Here is a 24552-nt window from a genome sequence, read left to right on the forward strand (position 1 = left end):
ACTCCACTGCTTTATTTACCCTTGCGGAGCAAAGCTGTTTTCAGAGCTGCCTGAGAAGGGATCAGTTATCTCTGTGTGTTTGAGGGTTAGAGAAAAAACTGGACGCGGAGGAAAACTAACTCAGAGCCATAAAGAACAAATATAAAAAAAGGAATCTGTATTCTGGCTTAGTTTGTTCCGAATGCTACGGCAGAGTTGTTGGGTTTTTTGAGGAGAAATTCTTGCTTTTACCTGTTTCTGCAGGATAAGGTCTCTGGAGAAGACAAAAACACGGAGCCAGTGCTGTGGAATAGTTTGGAGGGAGAGAGACAGGATGCAGAAGAGTGGAAAACACCGTCAAAATTGTGTTCGCATTATGAGTGAAGGCAGCATAGAAAGGATGACATCCAAAGAAGGGAAGTGAAATGAATGCCATTGTCATTTAGGCTGGTGTGAGACGTTGCAGTACTAACCGCAAGTAGATACCCCCAACCAGTATCTGCCGCCTCCTCCTCCCCTTCTCTTCCACACACGCTCCTGCTTTCAACACCACGAGGCAGTTCTCAGGAGCGAGGCACGTGGAGGAGCACGGGTCATCTTGCAGCCTCTTTCGGCACAGTTATCTGTTCTCAGAATGGGAGATGCTGCTTTGATTAAAGTGCCAAATGATTCTCGCTCACATTACAATGAAATGTGACCACTGCTTACCACGGAATGGGAGGTTTTTGTCACCTCTCCCCTCCCGTCTCTAATAGCAATGTCTATCTGCTGCATGCTGGATAATGTGAATGTCTACTCACATTTCAGTTACAGTGCGATGACTCGTGCTTGGCAGATCTCATTATGTCATATATCACCCAGTCTAAAATTTACATAGGCTTGGATTAAAAGCCATTAGGCGGAAGTCTTCCACTCCATGTGCTTTCAGGTAAGCAATCCCCTCTCCTTACGACTCTCTAGTCTATGAAATGTAATCTAATACCAGAAAATTGCAGAAATGTAACAGAATCCAATCAACGTAATCAGGGTTGTCAAAGGCTGTGATTGGAAATCATAACCTGGATGTCCACAGAGCAGATGAGTCACAGCCGCTGTGAAACCACTGTCTTGGTGGTTTTAGACCTTTAAAGTCAATATTCTTTCTCCTCGTGAAATGTCATTATCCCCGAAGTGATGCTCTCCTGTTTTTAAAGCCTGCGTTAGTAGCTGAATAGCGGCACAGACACCGACAAAATGAACATACACCTAATGAAAATCCATAACAGATTTTCACGTAGTTAGATTTCTTCTCGATTGTTACCTCACGACGTTGTTACTCTCCTCCTGTACGGAGAGGCACGGTGCCAGAGGTCTGCAAAGTCCTCTGGGCGTAGCCTCCAGAGGGCACGTTTGAACAGCAGAGGCGGTCTGAGCCCGGTGAGCAAACTGTGTGTGCGTCCGTCCTTGCAAAATCGGAGCATATGGTGAGCAATGGGTGCCTAATGAGAGCCGCTCCGGGGAACTTCCATTGCGTGACCCAGGTACCTGAGCACGATAATCCAACAGATAACAAAAAGCTATTCTCCATCACCTGCTGCTTCTAATATGACCCGACTTAAATAACCTGGGGGTGAGAAGCTGGCCCATCCCTTGCAGGGATGAGCTTTGTCGTTTGGTCATTTTTAGACAACAAACTAAAAAATGCTGGTTTTTTTCTGGTGTTAAAAAAAGATCTGTCAGTCACCAAAGGAATATTCCTATTGGTTTAACATCAGACTTCTCGCTTCCATTGAATTCTTATGGGAAAGAGCTGGAGGCTCTGCAAGGAAAGCAAGCATTAAGCCGCTACTGGCTGCCAGGTAGCCTTCGTCTGAAAGGGGGAACCAGGAACTCAGTTTTGTTTTCACAAACTATATTTTATGGGACCACATACAAGTTCTGGAAAAGTAAGCTTCTCTTAAGTACGTAATCAGCATCCTAATTCCATGTACGTTCTTGTAATAGGATCTTGCTGCAGGGATTTCCATTAACCGTATTTGCAACACCTTTTCCATAATACTTCAAACTAAATTCTGCCTGTGCGCCAGTCCATCACTGAGGAAGACCAGAAAGAGGGTTATTATGTAGAAAATGTCTTGTAGGTTCTATACATAAATGCTTTTTGCATGTATTTGCAGGGATATTGTGGAAAACGCAGAACCGGGTGGACAAAGACTGGAAAAATGAGACTGGTTTTAACCATGGTGGACAAATGGCTTGAGACAGGTCTGTAGATTGACTTGTTTAGGCAGCAAAACCGGACGAGTGCTCAGGCACAGAAGCCTGCCTTCAGGGGTGGGATTGAAACAAACTGCAAGGTAAGTGAAGGCTTGGAATAGTTGCCCTGAATTACTCAATTTTTGAGGTAATATGAGATAAAAGCGAGGCTGACACCTGAGGAAGAGAGGAGGGTGTCAGCAAAACGAGAGGCGGTAGGGTCGTTTCCCTGCGGGGCAGACGGGCAGGCGGTTGTCATTTACAGAGGCAGAGGCTTTGCTGTTGAAAGCCGCATGGAATTGACCCTGCAACTTTTAGTTTCCGGTGTGGTTATGAATTTTTGTTCTTCAGAGGTATTTTGGTGGGTCTCGAGAATGACAAGAGACGCTGGCAGCGGAGGGGCTGTTATTTGGGAAGGGTTTGCCCATGGATAAGCACGAGCTCCTGCCCTTCGCTGGCCCTACGACCTCATTTGGGGACACGGTGGCCGGTGCCTCGGATGAAGCTTCGACGAGACTGCTGGTGCAGTGGGTGAGAGGAGTGACGTGCTGGGGCTGCGTACGGGCCTGTGTGGGACCCAGGGATTTGCCGGCAGTGGGACTCACTGTGGCGGCTGCAGAGACGTGTTGGCAAACACATGTCAAGGCATGCTTTAGGTTCATGCAGCGTGTATCGGTCAGCGATGTCCTGAACTCCTCTGTAGAGAGCGCGCGATGACGATCCCTGCCACGGCTGCACAGTTCTGCCATGGTTCGAGCGAAGGTGAATTAGTCTCTGATACCCACCAGCTTTTTCAGTTCCTATTGAGAAATGTGCTTCGGCCATTTTCATTCCATCATTCATAATCCGTCGCGATTTGATGTGAATGAGTTGTCATTTATTCTGCAAACTTCTGTGTGGTTTTTGTTCCGTTTCTGTTCCGCTGTCCCTCAGAGACGCAGGAACAAAGTCAGCCGGTCACAGCAATAACAGCCAATATGTGGCTAAGCTTTGCTTGATTTCAGCTGTGTCCAAGTGTGTCCGTGTGAAAGAATTCATTGAATTGATATGTCACATTTTAAGGTCTTCAGTACCTTTGTGTCATGACATGAGCAGCAATGACGCCAGGTTAAGGAAGTACCAAAACAAGGATTTGTGCTGCTGATGGTTAATTGTTCTCCAGTTGTAGCAGTTTGACACAAATAAAGATGACTAAGAAAGTAGCCACATATTTCTCCTCCTTCTAGGGAACCAGCAGAACTGCTTAATTATTCCATCGCTGTACAGATAGTAAAAGGATGAAGCTAGGCAGATACCTTGTACTTCTGGAAATCTGTGCACTAATGAGATTTTCTGCATGGGCAATTTTGTAAAAGTTATGTTTCTGTACTCAGCTTTACAAGCTAGGCAAGACCTTCTCTTGATGTTCCACTGGAGGATTGATTAAAATGCTTCGCTTTGAAAGATTTCCAAGGAAAATGTAAATATACAGAAACGTGTTTATCAAGGGTGTCTCCAAAGCCACGGTATACCGCGTGCAGGTACATGGAGCCATTTTGTTCTGCCAGAGGTGTTTGTACGGCAGCCACCACTGGGCGGTGAAGGTCGCTGGCCGCCAGCCGCTGGAGCGGCCAGGGCTCTTCTGAAGGTCAGTGCGGACCCGCACGCGGTAAAAATCTGCCCCTCCATTTCTGATGACTGAACAGACCTTTTAAATAAAAAACCATGAGACGTCCTCAGCGAATGAGCTGGAGCAATAGAGGAAGGGTCTTTGTCGTTCTACTTTGGTTTTGGCTCCGGAGTTCCTTGAATCCGCCTTAGCAGGAGTAACCGGTGAGTCGCACAAGGTTGGCCGGGAAGGGGGAAGGAGCGGTAGCGTCGCTGCGTGAGGCACGCCGGCCGCCGTCCGTCTGCTCGGAGGCACCCTCAGATTAAGCACCTGTGTGGCACTTCTTCCGTGCACGGCTCTGCCGGGGTTTGTACCTTCCAGGCAAACACAGTCCTTGATGTTTCTGCTGACAGAGAACAATTTGAGATCCATCTGTTCAAGCAGCAAGAGACCTTTCTTATAACTTTGTACGTCAGCAAGAATGGCTTTAGGTGTTGTTCTTTTTCCTTTCCTTTCCTCGCCCATTGTGGGGTTTAGGTTTATATTTTGTTTAAATTTTCAGGATCTTGTAACCTATCCTCTAGTTTGCTCTTTTGTGCTCTTCCATCACATACAGTGACAAATACCTATTCTGGCCATCACCTCTTCTTATTGTTCTTATTATTCTTATTGGGTCTTTCGGGTTTTTGGTTGTTTTTTTTTCAGAAGGATTCGGTTTCACACTTTTTCTGAGTTTTTTTTTTTTTTAAATCTGCTTTTCAGTAATGTCATTTTTGCCTTTCTGCATGATTTTTGTCTGAGCTTTCCAGTAGCTCGTCATGAAATATCGTTAATCTGGACTTGATTCTTTCACTACTTTACCCAATCGTTCCATGACGGGATTGAATGAAATGCATTAATTGAGGGATTACAGTGGGAGGATTAACCCCAAAGAAATTGTTATTGTTTATGTTTTACCTGTTCTTTGGAGAAAACACTTTCATCTCCAAGACCGTCAGACTTTTATAAACACTGACTGTGTTAATGAGAGTGAGAAAAGAAATTGTGTTTGTGCCAACAGTGGGAACAAAATATGTAATTTCTCCTTTAGTCTATCAGGTTAGCTCCTGTAAACAACGAGATTAAATTTGTCTGCGCACATCGTGCCATATAAATAATAATGATAATGAAAAAACCATGCAAGGCCCAAAGCTAACAAGATTATGTTAGGGAAGGGCTAGGAGGGGGGTGGCAATATTGAAACGAGCAACGGTAGGCTTAGTTCATCCGTGCTAGAGACAGGCTGGACGTCAGTGGCTGCTGGGGCCGTTGAGGGGCTGGAGGACGAACGCGGGCGCGGAGCTGGATGTCCCACCACCCTCGGCCTCTGCAGTGCTCTGTGTCCAAGGAGTGCGGTGTCATAGAAAGGAGTAAAAGCTTCATCTGTATGGACGCTTCTCAGGTGGGAAAGCCATTTTAAAGGAGTGAAAGAGTTGGAGCAAGGAGCGGGCTTCAGTTTCAACACATCACTAAATGCTCTTCTGAGCTAGTGCTTTCAATGCTTTATTCATAGGCAAAAGAAGTGGTAACTTAATCCGTTGTCTTAATGCTTTAACTAAGGCTGTGGAAGGGAGGTTGTGGTTATGACACTCCCGTGTGGAACGAAGATCTTGGCTGCTGTTTAGGAGTTCCCATAAGATGTGCTGTATGAAGTCTGAGTAGCCCTGATAACATCAGTGGTGAGGTAGGCTCCTGTCAACCGGTTGCCATGTATTTCTGCGGTCCCCGCTAAAGGCAGAATTCTCTGGATATTGCCCAAGGCCGTGCGGGAAAAGCCTGGTATGCCCTTGCTCTCCCCGGCACGGTCGGGCCCGCACAAGCCTGGTGCAAGGTGAGCAGGGAGAGAGGCTCCAGGCGAGCAGAGCACCTCTGTGTGCCTCGCAGCCCCGCTGGGCTTCCGTAAACGACGGGCTCTTGGTTGCCATATGGAGTTTTCCCTGGGCTCCGATAGTTCTGCTGATTACATACATAAATTGGAAATAAACTGGAAATGCACAGAATGAAATAATTCACAGGCCACACTAAATTACAGAAATGGTCAGTGCTTTGGCACACGCAGACGAGCAGCTGGTAGATGGGTTCAGCAGAGCTGCCTTAATTTGGGACTTAGAGATAAAGCCTCCGGATCACAGGAAGCTCCAAGGTGGTTCTTTTCACCTCCTCTCTGTGTTTACTGATGTCTCCAGCATGCACAAATGATCGTGCGCTCTGCGCGTTTGTCTGAAAGAAACAGCATTAAATAAAAAGGAAAGAGAAGTGTATGAAATTATGGAAATGCAGCACTGAAACATTATGGAAATTGGTGGATATCTGCAATAGTATCATTTATTTAATGTTGTGTTGATCTGATGATAGCTGTATTTCCATTATGGAAAAAGAAAAAAGAAACATAACTTGATGCTGCTTTATCTGTATTTATTCCGATGGGACTACCTAGACTGTCAAAAAGCTTAACATGCAAATGCAAATGTAGATGATTTAAGGGCCCAATGGACCATGAGAAATCCATGAGAGTCTCATGAACTGCTGCAATACCATCTGTGATTGCTCAGTGCTGTTGCCGGTGGAATAGGAATAAGGCTGTCCCAGAGCTGCGGACTACAGAGCATCGAGGGGACCTGTGACGGTCCCCCTAGCTTGCAGCAAGGGCAGCTGCGACTTTAAAGGTTTAATGCACGCCTGCCTTGCCGTGGCGCTCCTGTTCACTCTACAGCATCTAGTGGACCTGCCCAAAAAGTTCTATTCACACGCTTCACAACCAAGAAGATTCATATTTCTTCCAGGGAGGAAATTCCCATACAGATGTCGCTTGATGTCTTTTTCTTAAGGATGTTTGCATAAATAATATTCTGTATTTAGAAACAGAAAGTGCTGTGGATGCTTGAGGGTTTGCTGTAGTGCTCACCCTTGAGGTTTTTGTCAGAATTCTTCTAAAACTCACTAACGACAGGAGTACTAGATGGACCCCAAAACACTGTAGATTTGGGACTAGCCCACAGAGCGGACTGAAAGCCCACAGATGGTTTAAAAAGTCAGTGTTCTTCTGTACTGTGTTGAAGCATCTTCCTATGAGGGACTGCAACGCACTTAGATCCACAACTTCGCAGATAATTATACATCCTATTGAGCAAGCATTACACATACAAATATCATTAAAGGTCGGGACCTCAATCTGTAATTGTGACTATAAGAAGATTATTGTGATGGTGTGAGATTAACAGCACTGCGTCTGGAGTAATTAATTTCACACTTCAGACACAGTCTGGCTCTTGTGCCTAGGGAGGATGCGAGGCACCATCCTCCTCTTACAAAGGAAGAGCGAAGCGCGGGCAGGATCATTTCAGAGCCTTTTGTCCCCGCTTCCCAGAGGTGGTTGAGGATCGCTGTGCCCAGCCTGCGAACGGCAGCGTGACCAGAGGGGCGGAGAGACTTTCCGCAGGTGCGCGGGTACCCCAGCTCCTGACTCAAAACACATTATTTCCCCCGTTGGTCAGTCTGTGCTACTTTGCTGCATCCTCTGTCCAGTAACGGTAACTAAACCCGCCTCTCTGAAGGCAAGCCTGTGCCTTCCCTGGTTTGGAGGCAGCGTTGCCGGAGCTCGAGGGAGGGGAAGACCACAGGTAGGTTTGCTGCGAGTGTGCTGCCGTCAGATGACTTCTGGTTTTGCACACTTTGATGCACAGTTTCGAGGCAGCTCAGCAAATCTCCACAGCAACCCCACGTGTGCCATAAAATTGTGAATTATCTTGTTTAGAAGAGGTTCATTAGGAAGATTAATGAGGTATTATTTTTCTCTCATTCAGTGTCCTGGTACAGAGGGGGCACAGTAACTTTCCCAGCTGTGCGCAGCAGCAATTGGTCCTCTCCAGGGTCCCCAACATCACCGCATTGTGATCCGTTAAACTGCTCAATCTTTGGAAGTGTTATTTGTCAGCTTAATTAGCCCTAAAGGAAGCACTTGTATTAAAATAGGACAACAGTTTTGTTTTTCCCTGAGAAGGACGTAATGTTATTAGCAGTGGCAGCTTGTTTAAATAAAAGAGCTTTTAAGCTGAGTTTTAGATGAACCTCTAGGAATGATGTAGGTTCTTCCCCCGCCCCTGAAGACAGCTGCTTGTCCGTACCCTGTCTCCTGGGAGCTGCCAGCCTCGCTGGTGTCGGGTTAGTGCAATTACATGCTTCTGCAATGGGTCAGACACCATCACGCAGCAAGGGAAGGAAAGACGTCTTCATCAAGAAGATGGGGGAAGCTATGAAATAGTCTTGCTGTCGAGCTCCCATTTTCAGCTGGGACGTTTCTTTCTTTGGTTTATAGCAGGAGAACTTGGAATTTCTTATTGCACTGTTCTTCCAGGGTAAAAAGGTCAGAATGAATCTTGGAAAAAGGCACAGAGAGTCATAATTGTGGGTGAGACTGATATTATGTGTTTGCCACAGACAGATAGGACTACAACAAGCACTTCAGTCCTAAAACAGCTAGTGAGGTTTTAGATAGAATTAAAACATGCGGAAGCCATAGAACTTGATGAGCAGCAACAACCAGATCTGTAGCCCTATTCCCAAGGCTTCCGTCTTCAGAGAAAATGAGATGCTCTTTAAAGAAAGAGAAAATAAATCCAAAACCCACTCTCTTTTTTAAAAAAAAAATTCTTCCTAAACATTCTATTTCAGTCAAGAAAATGCCTCCTCAGTTTCAGGAGGTGTTCTGTAATTATGATCAGTTATGGGGTTTTTTTTCTTATTTATTATTATTCATACTATGTGTAACAATTGAGTTTGATTTAGTGTTTTTTTTAATGGTGTGCTTAAAAATGCCAAGCTTTCAAATGTGTTTACTAGTCTGTATTTTTTTTGCCCTAAGCAATTATTTGCAAAGCTGGGAATGTTGTAAATTAGCATGCCATTTTCAAACGGCACCGGCTGGGGCTGGTTTCGATGTGCGTAGGAGGGAGAAGGGCTAACTGCGCGCTGGTTCAGCAAGGGTGCTTTTCAAACGTGAATGATCAGAAGGGGAAGAATCAAATTCCTGAATTCCATTGCTGTATGAACAACGATCTGGAAGGGGGAAGGAGGGGGGATGGGAATGCGGCGCGCTGCGGCCGAGCAGCTTCGTGCCAAGGCTGGGTTTCAGCTGGGGCTCGCGCTGCTCTGGCTCCCATGGTGGCGGGCCAGGCTGTAGAACAGAAGAAGCCAAAACCAGCCCTAGAGCAACGGGTCTTTGGTGCCACTGGGAGAAGGTTCACCTGCCCAGTTACGGGCCGCTACGGCTGAGCTCTGGAGCATGGCTTTAATCCCGCGGTCTGGCCCTTAGATAGCACGCCTGGATTTGCTTCTTTTTTGGGGGGGGGGTTTAAAATTTCTTTTGATGTTTTGGTTTTTGCTTAGCGATGGCATTGTTACTAGTTCCCAGAAGAGCTGCAATGGCAGCAGCTTATGCTTGGTGGTGGCTGGCCGGTGGCTGTGATGGCATCAGGCACCGCACGGGTGCCCCGCGGCCCCCGCGGGAGCTCTGCCGCACGGGTGCCCCGCGCCGTCCATCAGGGACGGGCACCGCGTCGCTGCCGGGGCTCCTGCTCTGCCTGTGGGGTGTTCCAGGAGGGCCGTGCGGCACCGATTAATTGCAATTTCAGTTCTTCTTATTGCCATCCTATTAATTACTTTAATGATGCATTCATTTAGATTGAAAATATGATCCAGTAAAGTTTAATTAAAAAAATCAATAACTCATTAACAGATTATTGCTACACCTACACGCGCCACCATATTAATCTCCTGTGTTGAAGAAGTTGCGCTTCAGCTCTGCGTCCATAGATCTTTTTGTTAGAAGCGATCTGTCGCTAGGATAATCACAAAAGGAGAGTTATTTAGTCACCACTTTCTTTCTTTCAGGACTATGGACTGAAAGTCAGATCGATTCTTCTCTTTGGGCTAGGCAAAGCTGACGAGTACCCCGGGTAATATTCATTCTTTCTATTTTTATTCAAAGAGAAGACACCTTTCGGTTCTTCGCGCGGCTGGCTGAAATTCCATTTTTTCACAGTACATGGGAAGGAACAAGATACCAAACTTTTAATTAGTGGCCACAGTTTTGGGCCGTAGCCCAGGAATTTTATCAGTGGAGCAGCACACCTTGATGTTAGGGACGAGGCATCCCCTCCCCTGCTGCGGTACCTCGATAGCCAACGTCGGCTGCGGTTGAGGGACCGACTGCTGCTTTCACACGCCTGAGATGTATCAGATGGTGTGACTGAAGGTTTAACATCATTTCGGGTTTATGTACGGACGCATATGTGTGCGCGTGTATGCACACAGGGATACACGAGCAGAACAATGTTTCGTATTTCTCAGTGGGACAGATGGGAGAAGGAGCAACAGTGAGCTACTGGAAACCATCCAAACCTTTAAGTGAGAAGTGAGCTGAAGAAAGAACGTTTCTGAAAATGTATTTGTTCCTTAGTGGATAAAATGTACTCATTACTGGTGAGTTCCCATGCATCAGTTAGTATAGGCTTTAATTAAATTATCCCCGACTGATATAAAGTCATAGTGTCTCAGACAGCAACAGAGGCTCGTGTCACACAATAGGCGTCTCGACAAGCTGTGTGGGGACCATCACTGTGCTCTGCAGACCAGTAGGTCCAGTCCCTGACGGACCAGCAGAACTGGACTCAGAAGTTTCTGCGTCCAAGGTACCAACCAAGACTCGGCTGCCTGCTGCTCCGGGCCGAAAAGCGCATCCCGGAAAGCTGGTCTCAGAAACGGAGCCCGAACTGTGCTCCCAGTTTCAGCTGTGCCAGGAACAGCAGTGTGTAGCTCTGGATTTACACCAGTGAAACAGAAAAACTGCTGGTTTTCAAACCCTGCAAAGACTACGGGGGCTCTGCCGATCCGCACCCGTGCTGCGGCTGCCCGTGCGAACGGGTCGGTAAGCAGGGCTGTCTGCGGCGCGAGGCTACAGAGAGAAGGCAGTTACCTTTCAGGTGGGGAGTTCCTCCTGGTCGGCAGCTGCATTATTGACTGCAAGTTCTTCCCGAATACTACAATTTAAAAAAAAGTTATTATTTCAATTTGTTACAGCACAGAGAGTAAGAGCAAAGCTGGTCCCATGCTGCTCTCCATGCCCTGAGGGTACCTGACCAGCCCCCCCGGGGGCCCCCACTGCTGCCCATGTCCTTGTGGCCCCATTTCAGCCTGGGGCCATCGGTCCCCGCCCCAGCAATGCCGTAGGATGCCGATCGCCGTGCAGGTAGGAGAAGAGCAGTCTGCTGAGTGGGGAACCGTGTGCCTGCAGGCGTCTCCTCCTCGACTCAGACGTCGTTGGTGCCCACCCCTGGTCTGGTGCAGGAGCATTTAGCAATCGGCATGGAAACCGGACCTCTTCCAGCACCGCGGGGCTCCAGGGCTGAGCGGGGACGAGCTCTCGCTGGGGCTGGGCAGCGCTGCTGGCATCGCCATGCATCTTCCAGAGGACGTCGGGGTCTTCCCTACCCATCACAGACGGCCGCCTAGAGAAGGTATGATAGAATTCGGATAAAATTTTAGAAGAGACTATGCTAACCAACATGTAAGGTTTCTATTGCTTTTTTTTTAACCTAATATCTGAGATTGTTTGTGAATTAACACAGGACTTACAGTAGTTATTGAACTTAGCTTAATCAGTCACTGCACACAGAGCTTTGCTTCTACCTTTACTTAAAGCAGTGTGCTAAACCACAAGGGCCCTTTAATAACGTGGTCAATGCCCATGACCACAGGCACTGTCACAAACCTTGTCTCCAAAGAGTCCCCCAAGGAACGTCGTTTCGACATAGGAGTTTCCCGGATTTGATGGAATCCGTGGTCAAACAAAAAAAATCGCAGGTTTCGGTTCACTTTAGCGCGGGGGGAAAGGAGGTGTGCGCACACAGCCACAGGGGACAGCGCTGGGGTAACGGAGCCTTCTACCAGTAAAACCAGCCACCGGCTGTCTCTCTAGACTGGTATTAGTAATTCCGCCAGTAGCCGATCATTAAACCCGTCGCTCCCCTCTTTGCCCTTCGCTCCTGTTTGCTCAGCGGCAGCAGGACCCGGTTCTGCTGTGACTGACCAGCTCCGGCCCCGCTACGGCCAGAGACGCGGTCTCCTCTCCAGGCGTCTCCTCCGCCGCTTAGAGCTTTCTTCTAGAGGACCAGGAGGTCACGGACGAGATGCGACACAAGGTATTTGCTCAGGTACAATGGGTTTAGGGGGGAAGAGTTTAAGGAGGGTTTTTTCCAGCTGATTAATTTTTATTTTCGGTGCATTTTTTTTTTTCACTAATTCATTGTTCTTTTAGACTTAAGAAAAAGGTATATTCGTATCTGCAACAATTAAAACTGGCTTTGTCCTTTCACTAGACCCCACTTTCTAGATTCTCCATCTATCCACTCAAGCTTAAGGTCTGAAGGTTACAACAGAAACCCTTACCGGTGCACCCTATCGCCAACCATCGAATCACACACCAAGTTTCCGAAGCTATAGCCGTGCTAAGAACGCTTGATTATTAATAATTATGCTCCAGCCAACGTGCAATGCTTTTCATTTTCATTGTGCTGTACGTACCTTAGCTAATAAATCTCCGCAATATCCCAGCGAGAGTGGTAAGTGCTGTTATTCTCGTTTTATGGACGGCAAAATGAGAAACAGAGAGGTTAATAGCAAGTCTAATTGGACAATAATTACCCACTTACCACGCTGGAAATTAAGAAACAATCCTCCCATTGTCATTACACCAGCAGAACAAGGGGAGAGCAGTGTTCACGTTCTCCCTATCCCACCGTTTAGCCAAAGAGCTTACATGGAAATGAAAGCAAAGGGAGTGCAAGAGCAGATAAATAAACTCTTCTTTTTCTTTTGTTTAACATCTCTTTTCCATCACTGAGTCACTTCAGGATAGAAGAAAATTATTAAATTTCCTCTGAAATCTGTTAGGGGATGATTTAAAACAAAGTCAAGCCCCATTTGTAAAATGTATATTTTGGAAAAGAAATTGAAGAAATGGGTTTTAATTACTGCTATGGGCTGGTTTCACTTAATTTTTCTGAGGAGTAAAAAGAAGCGCGGCATAAAACTCCCCATCTTAGGAGAAGCAATGGGAAAGCCAGGAAAGCCAGAATTCCCGTGACGGGTGCGCCCGTTGCTGTGTGTCGGTGGAGGGGCTGTCCTCATCCCTCCCAGCCCCTGCTCCCGGAGCTGCAACGCAGATTTGGAGCCGGACGCCTACGCTCGTAGCGTGCCTCGCAGCCCCGCTCGTCGGCTGATACGCTCGGTGCTGCCTGGCTTGAGCCTTTTGCCCGCGGGCATGCCGCGACGCGCAGGGAGCCTTTCCCACTCCTTCCTTTCGGAGAATAAATGTCAGCGTAATTGTCTTAAACCACGAATAGGTGACACGAGCCTTTGGGACTTCTCCGGTCCTGGTGTCCGCATTTAAAGGCAGACCTAGGAGCGTGAAAAACAGTAAGGAAATAGGCTGAGCTTTACCAGAAAGCACCTGCCAGCTGAAACTATGCCCGAGAACATCAGGTCGGGCATACTGAGGGAATATTACACGCTCTGACAGGGCTTTGCTCTTATCTGAGGCCCCAAATGGGCGACAGTAACATCCCAAACCGCAAAGCAGAGCATGCGTGTCATATTAACGATTCCCCTGCCCGCCCCCGAGAAAAGGTTGCTGGGCTGGGGCTTTACGGCAGCATCTCCACCTGGGCCTGTCCCCCGCGCCTCCTGCCGAGCTCTGACGGCTGGCGCCTCGTGGATAGGCAGATAAGCGCACCCCCAGCCATCACCCTTCCTCTGTAAGGATTTATCCCCTACTAAAACTGGGGCGTGGGGGAGGACTCATGCATTAATCAAATTGATTTTCCTGTTTGCTAATCTCAGAATTTACATCTTTCCTTTCCCGTGTGTCAAAATTCTCCAAACAAGCACCGCTACCAGGTAACAGACCCGCAGCTTGCTTAAAAGAAAGGAAAGAAAAAAGTCCACCAAAGGTCCGGGACCCGATTCCTAACTCTCACCGACTGGGTTAACCAGCTTCTATTTTTCTCTTGCTTGTATGAGCACAGCCAAGAGCTGCGCCGGGGGCGGTAGCGTAATGATGTCAGCGTTAACATTCCCAAAAAAACCCCAGATTCGGTGACGACGGCCCTGACTACAAGAACGGTTTTACTTTCCTTCAGAGCTGCTAATGTTCCTGAAACTGGCTGTAAGTCTTGGAATTGCGGCACTTCGGCCCTGTGACCCCCTGGCAGAGAAACGCGCTGCCCCACGGAAGCGCCGCTGCTCTGCACCCCCTGCCTCCCAGCACCCGCGGGCAGAGCAGGGTCCGGAGCAAAGGGCTGAGGGTTTGCCTTCTGCTGCGTACGGGAACTCTTCAGGAGGCTACCGGGACTTTGGGGGTGTTGTGTTGGGCTTGCCGGGACATGGTGTGGTGCGAAAGAGCAACGCGCTCTGCCTAAAACCGCCCCGCGCTGACAGGCTGGCGGCTCCTTTGACCTTCTTCTGTCTCTGTGTATTTGCATCTCAGAAAAATGGTGGGGGTCTGTAACTTGTCTTTGCATTCCCTCATTTAAGGGGAAGATGCTAAAAGAGTTGCTATAGCCTTCAAGCGAGTTCGCAGCTGACGCATTATGTGGGTTTCAGTTAAATCGAGGCACAAAATAGCTGCTCAGAGTCAGAGGCTGAGTGAGGGCTCAGCCACGCAGTTGCCTCATGATGAGCTGTCAGGCCTGGGCGCTGTTGGAATTACAAATTTCCAAGCTTTTGGTGGAACTGGATTTTGCCAGGAGAATGAATCTTTAAGATTTTAATAGTAGTGAACTTTAGTGATAGGATAATGATATATTATTATTAAGTGGTAACAGAGCACGGTACTCTCTGGTTGTATATTTGCATGGTCCCTACTTCTTTTACTGGAGCACAAGATGTTTTGTCTCAAAAGTGATGGTGACTTGGTGATGAGACTGAGATAAGGAGTAGCAACTAATGCTATACGCGTGAAAATGGCAGGCTAGAAGCTTGCTTCTGTAGTAGTGTTTCAGAATAAATTACCAGAAAATGTAAAAGCTTTGTCTCCTTTCCAAAGGAAATCCATTTTTACCTGTAATTACTGCGTTTTGTATTAAGACCCTTTAAATGAGTTTTTAATTGGAAAAAAATGGTGGAAAGGATACTTCTGCTTTTCTTAAAATCAGTCCTGCGAGAGCCAGACCCTGCTCCGTGGGGAAGGGGCCGAGGTGGCCGGCGACGCGGGTGTGCGGGGCGGCTGCAGGGGGGACACAGGGAAAAGACCAGTTTGTTCATAGGCTTAAAAAAGGAGGCATCCCCGCGTGCGCCTGCACCATTTAACGCAGGCAGCTGCTGGACCAGGGCAGCTTGTGAGGAGCCAGGCTGCTTGGTCCGGAGCTGGGTTAACCTCTCCCGGGTCACTGGGAGGTGACTGGAAAACGCCTTGGAAAATTGCGCAGTTCTAACTTGGGATTCTCCTTTGGCTTTGCGCCTCGTGCTGTGACTCTGGACTACACGTGACACTGCTGTGCCCCTTCCCCTCCTAAATCAGAGCCCAGCAGCGCTTTCGGAAGAGGGGAGATAGCAGTGGGAAAGCACCTCTGCCGAGGGCAGGGCTGGCACCTTAGTGCAGGGCTGTGTTCTTACTGGTTTTGGGGGACTGCTTTAATACCCTTCCTAAATGCAGCGGTAAGAATACCTGTGAGATGGACCACTGCTCTCCGAGTCACCCCGTATGTAACTGCACCTCATCATTCTCACACGTGCTGGGCTGCTTAGCCTTTATTTTCCCTTCTACTCCCATCAGAGCATCTGCCAACTGCCCCTTTAATGGAGGTTTTAGGAAATCTAAAATTCACAGCACTTGGTTGTCGATGGTCCATTGTGAAACGTAGTAACTTGTGATTTTTTTTTTTTGCACTGACCTCTGATTTAATACCCTGGATATTAGGGAAGCGAAGTGAGTTCTCCACAAAGCCAGTTCCTCAGCAGAGGTCAGTGCCAGGGCAAGTGGGCAGCTTCCACTTCCAGTAGCATCGCTCGATTTAGAAATACCTTTCCGTTTTAGGGGGTGCATATCCACGTGGGCCTGGGCACCTCTTCCTAAAAATTGTGGTTTACGTAACGACATACAACAGTGCTTCAACCGGTTGCCAGAACACGCCCTTAAAATTGGTCTGGTGGTGTGAGTTCTTACGCAAACAGCTGCAAACATCTGGAGCCATGTGGTCATCTGTTCACAGCCCGGGGACCAGGTTTCGTTAAAGGAAGTTTTTCTTTTCTGTGGTTTATATAGAGACTGCACTGAAGGAGAAACTGTACTGCTTAGTGGGTTTAGTCTGTATAACGATTAGTGCTCAACAAAAACAATAGAAATGTTTTTAAAAATGGATTAGCTGATGGCCAAAGACCTAGCACAGCTGACAAAAAACGTTGGTTAGGTTGGTTTTAATGGGCGCTTCCTTTTTGTGGACGTTCAGGGCGTTGATTTTGAACTCTGGCTTGTTTCTTGTCTGTCTTCATTAACCGCCTTCTGTTTGACGCGCAGGAATTTCGCTTTTTCCACGTTAAACTGATTCACATTTCGTTTACTGCACATTCCCATATGTCTGTGTATATACATATGCAATACTTGTGAGCATGCCAGTTCACACACGCTGATGTTTAATCAATAAATAGAAGGCTATATATACCAGCGTTAATTATCTAGATCTGAGCAGTGAAATTGAATATTGAATGAAATTGCTTTGCTCCTTATCGCCACGCAAGAAGAGAAAAAACCTGTGCAAAACATAACGGTAGGCACGCCTGTGCCCGTGCTCGTACAAGAGCGTGCCTGCTCTGTGGTGAGCTTTCGGCAGAAGTTCTCTCTTAATGCTTTCGTTCTGAATGTTTGCTCTTACTCCTACCAGGTACGACAGACCATTATACCGATGACAGTCACTGTTTTAATTTAATATTCTGAATAGTAGGTCTCCAGTCACTTGATTCAGAAGAAAAATTTTTCTTCCAAGCCAGCATTTCAAAAGCTGTTTTGGTATAAACTGGAACTCAAATTTTCGTGTTATGAATGAAAGAAAACCATAAGCTATATTGGAGGAAATGGTTTATTTTATTTTTGGGCTAGCATTTGAATTTAAGTCATCTTCCTGTTTCCAGTTTTTAAGCCAAAATACCTGTTTGGAAGATGGCACTTAAAAATCAATATGTAATGAAAAGCACCGATTTAAGATTCCCATGGGAAATGACAAATTCAGCTTGAATTTTTGCTTCAGTAGGTGAGCGTAGGGGCTTCTGCACATAACAAATGTGAGCCAGGGCCAGCCTCCGCAGACGGGGAAGCACTCCAGTAAATCATTTATTCATTTGGAGGTGATGTGACAGCAAAACGGTCTTAATGATTTTCTTCAGTGACTCCACTTAATCCATAATGGAATAGATTGGAGGAACCTGATCTCGGGCACATCTGGCTATTTAATGGACTGCAGCTAAATGACAGGGCTTGTGTCTTCTGCCAGGGCTTGCCTCTCCGGCGCTGCTGGAGCGTGGGGTCTGGGGGTGCGGGAGCGCGGGCGGCAGCTGCCGATGCCGCTCCTCGGCCTCGGGGGTGGAGGGGATGTCCTTCCACCCCCTGCGGGGCAGGAGGTGGACGTGGTCCAGCCCTGTGGTCAGGCTCTGCGGTGGGGGGCCTCCACTGAGAACGCGGTGTCCAACGTGGTAGACACGTGGAGCGTTGAGGTGCAACTCAAAATATTGAGCTTTAAGGAGCTCTACCGGGCACATCGTGACCCACCTTTGTCAGAAACATAGAATCATAGAACAGTTTGCTTTGGAAGAAACCTTAGAGGCCATCTAGTCCAACCCCCCTGCCACGGGCAGGGACACCTTCCACCAGACCAGGTTGGCCTTGAACACCCCCAGGGATGGGGCATCCCCAGCTTCTCTGGGCAACCTGTGCCAGTGACTCACCACCCTCAGAGTGAGGAATTTATTCCTCATCTCATCTAAATCTGCCCTTTTTCATTTTAAAACCATTACCTCTTGTCATACATGTAAGGGAAGAGTCAATAACAGTGGTTATAAAAATTCAGGCACTCTAACTATTGTAGAGTTTAAAAAAAAACTTCATCTCTGAAGTAATTTTAAAATGTAGGTCAAGTCCTAAAGCCTCCTTTTAAACCCTAAATGCTTTCTAAAAGTTTTACCTGAAGGTATTGGTCTGTCAGTCTCCCAGAATGGGCAGGAATAGTCGCACAGAGGTAGAAATAAATGGCTGCCTGTGCAACTTAGAGGTTTGGTACGGTACTGACAAAACTAAAGCACCAGGGTAACTTTGCCTAAACAGTCCTATTTCTGTAGGTGTTTGTGATCAGTACCACATAACTTATTGTGGAATGAAACTTAGGAAATTCAAAAGAAACATAATAATATTTTCCAGATTTTTTCCAAAAAATCCACAACGTCCAGTATAAAATCAGCCTCTTTATCCAGTTGTGAATCCTGTAGCACAAATGCAACTTTTGATTGCATTCTATAAGGCGATCAAGAAATCTGCAAAAATCTATTATTTGCAGTTAAATTCTGTAGAACCCTTCCATAAATACATTAATTGTGGGCTCAGGAAGGAGATCAGCCCTTTGATGCAGCATTTTTTTATGCGAATGCTCCTCCTAATAAAAAATGATGGCAAAGAAAAATAGATTTTTTTTGTCATGGGTGGAATTGTTCTTTTTTTTTTTTTTTAATGCACTCCAGATATTTCTATAAAGCATCATCTGCTCTTTAAATACATATTATAGAACATCAATGAAAGTTGATGCTTTTTTGTCAATAAGTAAAATATTAGAACTAATGATCTGACCTGTTTCTTATTTAGCTATTGATTCTGCCCCTCTTGTTTTGTTTTTCTGAAAAAATGCCAAGTTAGGGATTTGGTTTTAGAATCAGACAGAACGGCCCAGGTTGGAAAGGACCTCAAAGCATCCGTCTGGTCCATCCTTTTGTGGGAAAGGGAGCCTAGCCAAGGTTATTAATGATTCTATGAGCATCCCGCACCCTGCCCAGTCATCCTGAAAGCCTCCAGCTGGGGACCCCGCCATCTCCCTGGGGAGGTCGTTCCAGTGACTGATCGTGCTCATGGAAAAACAATATTCTTTCTTCAACTGAGATGAAATTTCTCCCGGTGCATCCTGTACCCGTTGCCCCTTGTCTTCTCCATGTGGCCGCATGGTTTTCGTTTCTAAAAATGTTGATGAAACGTTTAAAAGCTGTTTCAGCTCCCTCTTCTTCATCCAAGTAATTATTCTGGCTATTTTTCTGAGCCAAAACCTAACAGAGTTTATTCTGGTCAGCTGTAAACAAAGCAGTGTGTTTCTGTTCATCAAATTATTTTGTTTTTATCTGGAAGTCGGGATGAAAGACACTGGCTGAGCACCTGAGGCAAGTGGGGACTGACTAACAGCGCCCAGTGCCCCCCTGTACCCTCCCTAGTACTCTGGCAGCCGCCCTGCCTTTCCTCCGTGGACCTTCTTCCCTCTTCGTGGTGTGTTAAAAGACACACTTTTTGTTAAAACTGGATTTCTGGCGAGTATGCCTAGTTCAGGAAAAGGTCACCTGGCTGTAATTTTATACCAGGGTCTGCTGCTGTGTTGAGGCTGCGTGGCCGGGGCGCGCGGCTCCCGCACAGGGGGCGGCTGGACGTGGAGGTGGCCCACGCCGTGCCGGCCCGTGGCCGCTGCCCCGCTGCTGCCCTCCCCCTCCGCAGTCGGAGGGGTTTGGCTCGGCGCCGGTTCCCGTTCTGATGGGTGAATCCAATTATTCTTAAATCGGCTTGTGCGACTCAATCTGTTCGGTAGGGTGCTGAAAAGGTAGGGGCTTCTACTTATTTTATTCACATTGATGTTGGTTTTAGTGGAAAAACGGTAGTTTCGATGTATGGATTTTAATTAAGACTGAAAATAGCCTCTCAAAGACATAACTAAGATTGGATGGAAAAAGTAATTTTTGTATGAGTCCGAACTGCCTGTTTCACTAATGTGGATGATTAAAAATTGAACTGGAGACTGAAGATACTAGATTAAATAAACAATAGAGCATTTTAAGTTCTATTCGGTGCTTTTGCGAGTAAATTAAATGAGTGGCTGGCACAGGAGCGAGAGGAAGAGAAGCAACGTCGCACCTGCAGCCCTGCTTTCCAAAGGCTGACCTGTACCTTTCAACATTAAATGGCTTGACCTGATGCGCTGTTTGAAATGTTTCTGAATCGTAATCAGCACTGCTCGGGGAGCCCGCGCTCCTCTGGTAATAAGCTGGTACCTGTTGCCCTCAATTATTCTTAGGTTACCAAGTACGGTTCGCCAGTCTGGAAACATAGCCAGCTGCGAAGAGGGAGGGGGAAAACCCTCCATGAAGGGCAAAAAGAAGTTTAAAAGGTTTAAATGGGCTGCGCGGCAGCACGGGCAGCGCGTCGCCGGTCGCCGCTGCTGCCCCAGGACACAAAGGACGTTCTTGCTGCAGAAACGGGGATGGCAATCCTCTACGGGGCTCGTCGGGATAGCTTTGCAAAGGAATGCCCTCCGTGCTCTGGGGAAGGTGCATCAGCCTTCTGAAGGCAGCCCTGGGAAAAACAGCCTTGAAAAAATCTGATGAAAACGTGCCTTTCTAATAAATATAGAAATATACCCTTCCCGGAATTTGGGAGTATTGGTTCTGGCACTGGTTCAAGCCTGTCTCTCATCTAGTGATTGATTTCTTTATTTCTGTTCTCTCCTGCCAGCCCCTGGGAACGTGATTGAGTTAAATCTGGAGAACCTTAAAAGCGCAGTGAATTTATCGGGGAACGGACCGAGGGGATTTGGGCGGAGGCAGGGCAGGGCGGTGTCTCAAGCTGTGCAATCTCGGAAGTCTAATTGCGTCTGCCCATTTGGAAGAGGCTGGCTTGGGGAGGTTGGGGTATAAGACATGGGATTATTGACCCAAGGGGGATTTATGCAGGGGTATCTCCCTGCTATAAGACGTCAGTGCCTGGTGGCTGGTCATCAGCTGGGTCTCCGTTGGCATCAGTCGGTTCTTGCCACTGAACTTCCGAAACCCGTTTTCTGCTGTTATGAAGGGCGGTGCAGAGCGAGCCTGCTGTGTCTGGCAGGGTATTTTCATACCCTTAAACTGGATTATACTGTACACGACTATGTGTGGTTCTTGCTCGTTCTTTCCCCCTTAGGCCGTTGTGCTCAGGCGGACCGGCAGAGAGCCGCTGAGCGCTGGCGCGGAGGAGACGACGGTCGATGCTGAGGACGAACAAAGATCAAGATGTGCAGGTGACACCGTTGCTCATCAGACGGCATTTACTGCGTTTTCTCTATTTTAGTTCCATAATTTAAAATTTAAATCACTCTTGTAATAAGCACAGTACCGCAACAGAAGGAAGTGAGGACAATAAGCACTATTTCTCCCTCGTGCTAAGAATCTAAATGGAAAAAGCAGGTGCCGCACCAACGGCTGGGCGAGGAGGGTGAGTCGCAGTTGGCAAAGCACAAAATTCCTCAGAAGACAAGAATCACAGGCATCCAAAATGCCACTGGGGAAAGCTAGAAAGCACTGTTTTCTTTCAGATTAAGACATTTTTACCAGCGTTTTTCAAACAGCTCGCATGTTGGATTTTTTGTTCATCCTTGTTTCTCTCAGAAAAGGACAAGCTGCCACCCAGCACTATCTGTTCTGGTGCAGGGACCGTTATCTTGCTTTGCAGCCTGCACGGCATCTCCTGCAGCAGATAAATTAAAGAGGGTTAGTGACACTCTGTTATTTACATATGTAATGGTTTTTGTTTCCTCTACGCATTCTTTGTCACAAAATTTAACCATCTCGGTAGTTGCAGATGACGCCTGTTGGCTGATGTGTCCAGAGCCGTGACCGACCGTGAGGAAGCGCAAGAAATAATTGAACGGTCAGTAATTCAGCACAAAAGCGTTTCCTCGTAGGCAACATGCAAATAAGTTCTTACGTTTAAAGCATTTGGAAAAAAAACGCACTAAACTCAGTTAAAATAATGGTTATCTCACCAAAAAGTTACTAGCAATCCTTTTTTGTTCATTTAAGCAAAAGTTGTATTCTTTTATAAACTTGGGGTTGTTTTTATACCTCACGAGAATTATAAAACTTAGTAGTTTTTGGTTAGCTTTCCTTATTTTTTGGGTCAAGCCGTTCAGCCAAGCAACACTGCTGTGCAGCACAGGATGTGATTCTTGATTAACCATTCTCACCCTAGGACAGACGGTGCCGCAGATCGCAGCAGCCTGCCAGTACCAGCCCCCAGGAGCTCTCGGCCGTCCTGGACGGGCTCCAGAGGCGTGGAAGCAAGTTCAGCCAGACACTACGGAGAAGCAGTCCAGAAATATCCTGTGGACAGAAGGGATAAGGGCAAGGTGACTGTTCGGGGGGTTTACACTCATTCCTGTCTGCTGTCAAGGCAAACCAGCTCGTTCCTAACCTTGCGGAAACGTTCACGTCTCCAGCAGAAACAGCGTGTAACGTGAAGGAGTTACGCACAGTTTAGCAGGAAACTGTATGATGCATAGAAGAAAAATAGCCTTTAATTTTATACTCAGTTTTAGTAGATCGCTTCAGCTGATCTCTTTTATTTGGTACCTACCTGCTGACTGGTTTAACCTGATTTTTTTTTAATGAAGGGTTGAGCAGTGGGTAAGATCTTTTACAAATGTGATTAAGCCTTGACAAAATCAAGATGACTAATGCCGTGTTGCTCAGCTGAGTAGGAGAGAATAAATGTTAAATGCAATTTCATATCAACCATTTTTCAGCATGTAACATTCCAAAACATCAAGAAATTTTGCTTGTTTCTGGCCAGGAAAATGCCCTACTCAGATTGCTTGGAAAAAAAAACAATTACACTGCTGCTCACGCTTATTTACAATTCACAGCTTGCTAGAAAAAGGTTGATTTTCCACCATTCACTTACGCAGTTCTTTGAAGAATCCCTGCTATTCCAGTATCAGCAATACCGTACCTGTCGGGGGCTCTCGTAACCACGCAAGAGCCCAACCCGAAGGATGCGAGACCAAAGCGTTTCTCCTTCCCAGACACACCTAAAGACCATCTACATTAATGAGAAATGAAGCGTATTAAGCCCGCGCCCCCTCCATCTGCCGCCAGCCCACCCGCTCGCCGAGCGGCCGCGGAGCGGGGAGCGCCGAGCGCGCCCTTCGGACCCTCGGCGTGGGTTCGGCAGCCGCCCGCGGGACCCTCTGCGCAGCACGGCGAGGAAGGGCAGGGAGCCCGTCGGCATCGTCCTCCTCGCGGAAGGGCAGCGCGTGGCCCACGCTCGGCCTTCAGGATTAACCAAGTCGAGTGAGTGGAGGATCTGCCTGAAAACCGCCCCCCAAGTCGCAGGCAGAGTCCTGAGCCAGGCAGAGCACGTTCACATACTGCTCTGTGAACGCTGCCCTGACAAGCATCCAAATAACCACATGCAAATCAGAATTTCGCCCTCCCATATTCTAAAATAATTTAAGAAACCTTAAAAAATTAAATTGCCGTCAATCCTGGACGAAAGGAAAGATAACCGATGCAAGTTTCTCCTAATCAGTTTATTCTCCCAAGAAAAAAGCAGCAAAAGAGTTTTGCCTGTACAAGTGGAGCTACTCTTTCTTACTTCAATGTAAAAGCAAATCAAGCATCTGGAATTACAGTGAAACTTATAAAGATCTCAGTTAAATCCTCAAAAATGTTTCTAAACCAAGTGTTTAAAAAAAACCAAAAAAACCCCTCTTGCTGACTAAAGAGAATAGACCAGAACATTTGAGGTTATCGTATGCTGGGGAAGAGAGGTGATGCTGTGTCATCACACTACAGGCGTAGGAATGTTTTACCTGTAAGAATATATCAATGGTCCAATAAAAAACCCCACCTGTAAGCGTAGAGTGGGTTACCCAAAGCATCTACGAATGCACAGGCGGTACCTCGGTGTCTGCGGACTAGCGGAAAGAAAGAGGTAGTTAAATAGTTGCATAAATTTAAACAGCTTTTTATAAAAACAGATTAGGATTGAAATTAGGAAGGAAAAAGACCATCACGATTAATATAAAATGAGCGGAAGAGAATAGCCCCAGAGTTGCAAAAGCGCTGGAGAAGGACACACAAAGCAGGAGGTGGGGTAAGGAAATTCAAACATTCTCTCTCGCAGAAGTTAGCAGCAGAGCAGGATGCGGGAATTTCCCCTTCCGTGGAAAAATCAATAGAAAGAGCCAGAAGGACGGGAATTATTAGATTACAGCATCAAACGCACTTAAATTTCCCATTCCCAGGTAGGCCCCCTGTATCTGCTGTGTTTCTAGCGAGTGCGTCCCTTCAGCTTCTGCAGCCTCGATATTTTCATTTCTCTGATCTTCAGGGCTGTTTTACAGCAACGACAATTAATACATAGTTCATGTATTACATTTTTCATGGTTAACTCTCAGAGCACGTACGAAGCTGCACAATTTCTGCAAGAAGCAGCGAGGCGGATGCTGAAAGACAGGGATCAGAGACGGGACCCAGCCCGGGCTCGAGCCCGGTTCGGTTTCTGTTCTCTCCAAGGAGTTCCTGAGAAATGCCCTTGTAGCAAGTCCGTAAATAACTCGGCGTCAAGGCGCCAGCTCTTCCCATCTCCTGCTCAAGCCGCTGCACCCACA

At 47.0% G+C, this 24552-nt stretch overlaps 1 long non-coding RNA gene across 1 annotated transcript in view; it reads left to right on the forward strand.

Moving 5' to 3' along the window:
* LOC135314632 (uncharacterized) overlaps positions 1-22672 on the forward strand; it is a 115079-nt gene extending 92407 nt beyond the window's left edge. Inside the window, exons 10-14 of the long non-coding RNA XR_010374124.1 lie at positions 244-2315; positions 9731-9795; positions 9882-21649; positions 21735-21809; positions 22131-22672. This is a non-coding gene — a long non-coding RNA (uncharacterized LOC135314632). The remainder of the gene's footprint in view (positions 1-243; positions 2316-9730; positions 9796-9881; positions 21650-21734; positions 21810-22130) is intronic.
* The last annotated feature ends 1880 nt before the right edge of the window (positions 22673-24552 follow it).

This window comes from Phalacrocorax carbo, chromosome 8, assembly GCF_963921805.1.
Source record: "Phalacrocorax carbo chromosome 8, bPhaCar2.1, whole genome shotgun sequence".
NCBI classification, from domain to species: Eukaryota; Metazoa; Chordata; class Aves; order Suliformes; family Phalacrocoracidae; genus Phalacrocorax; species Phalacrocorax carbo.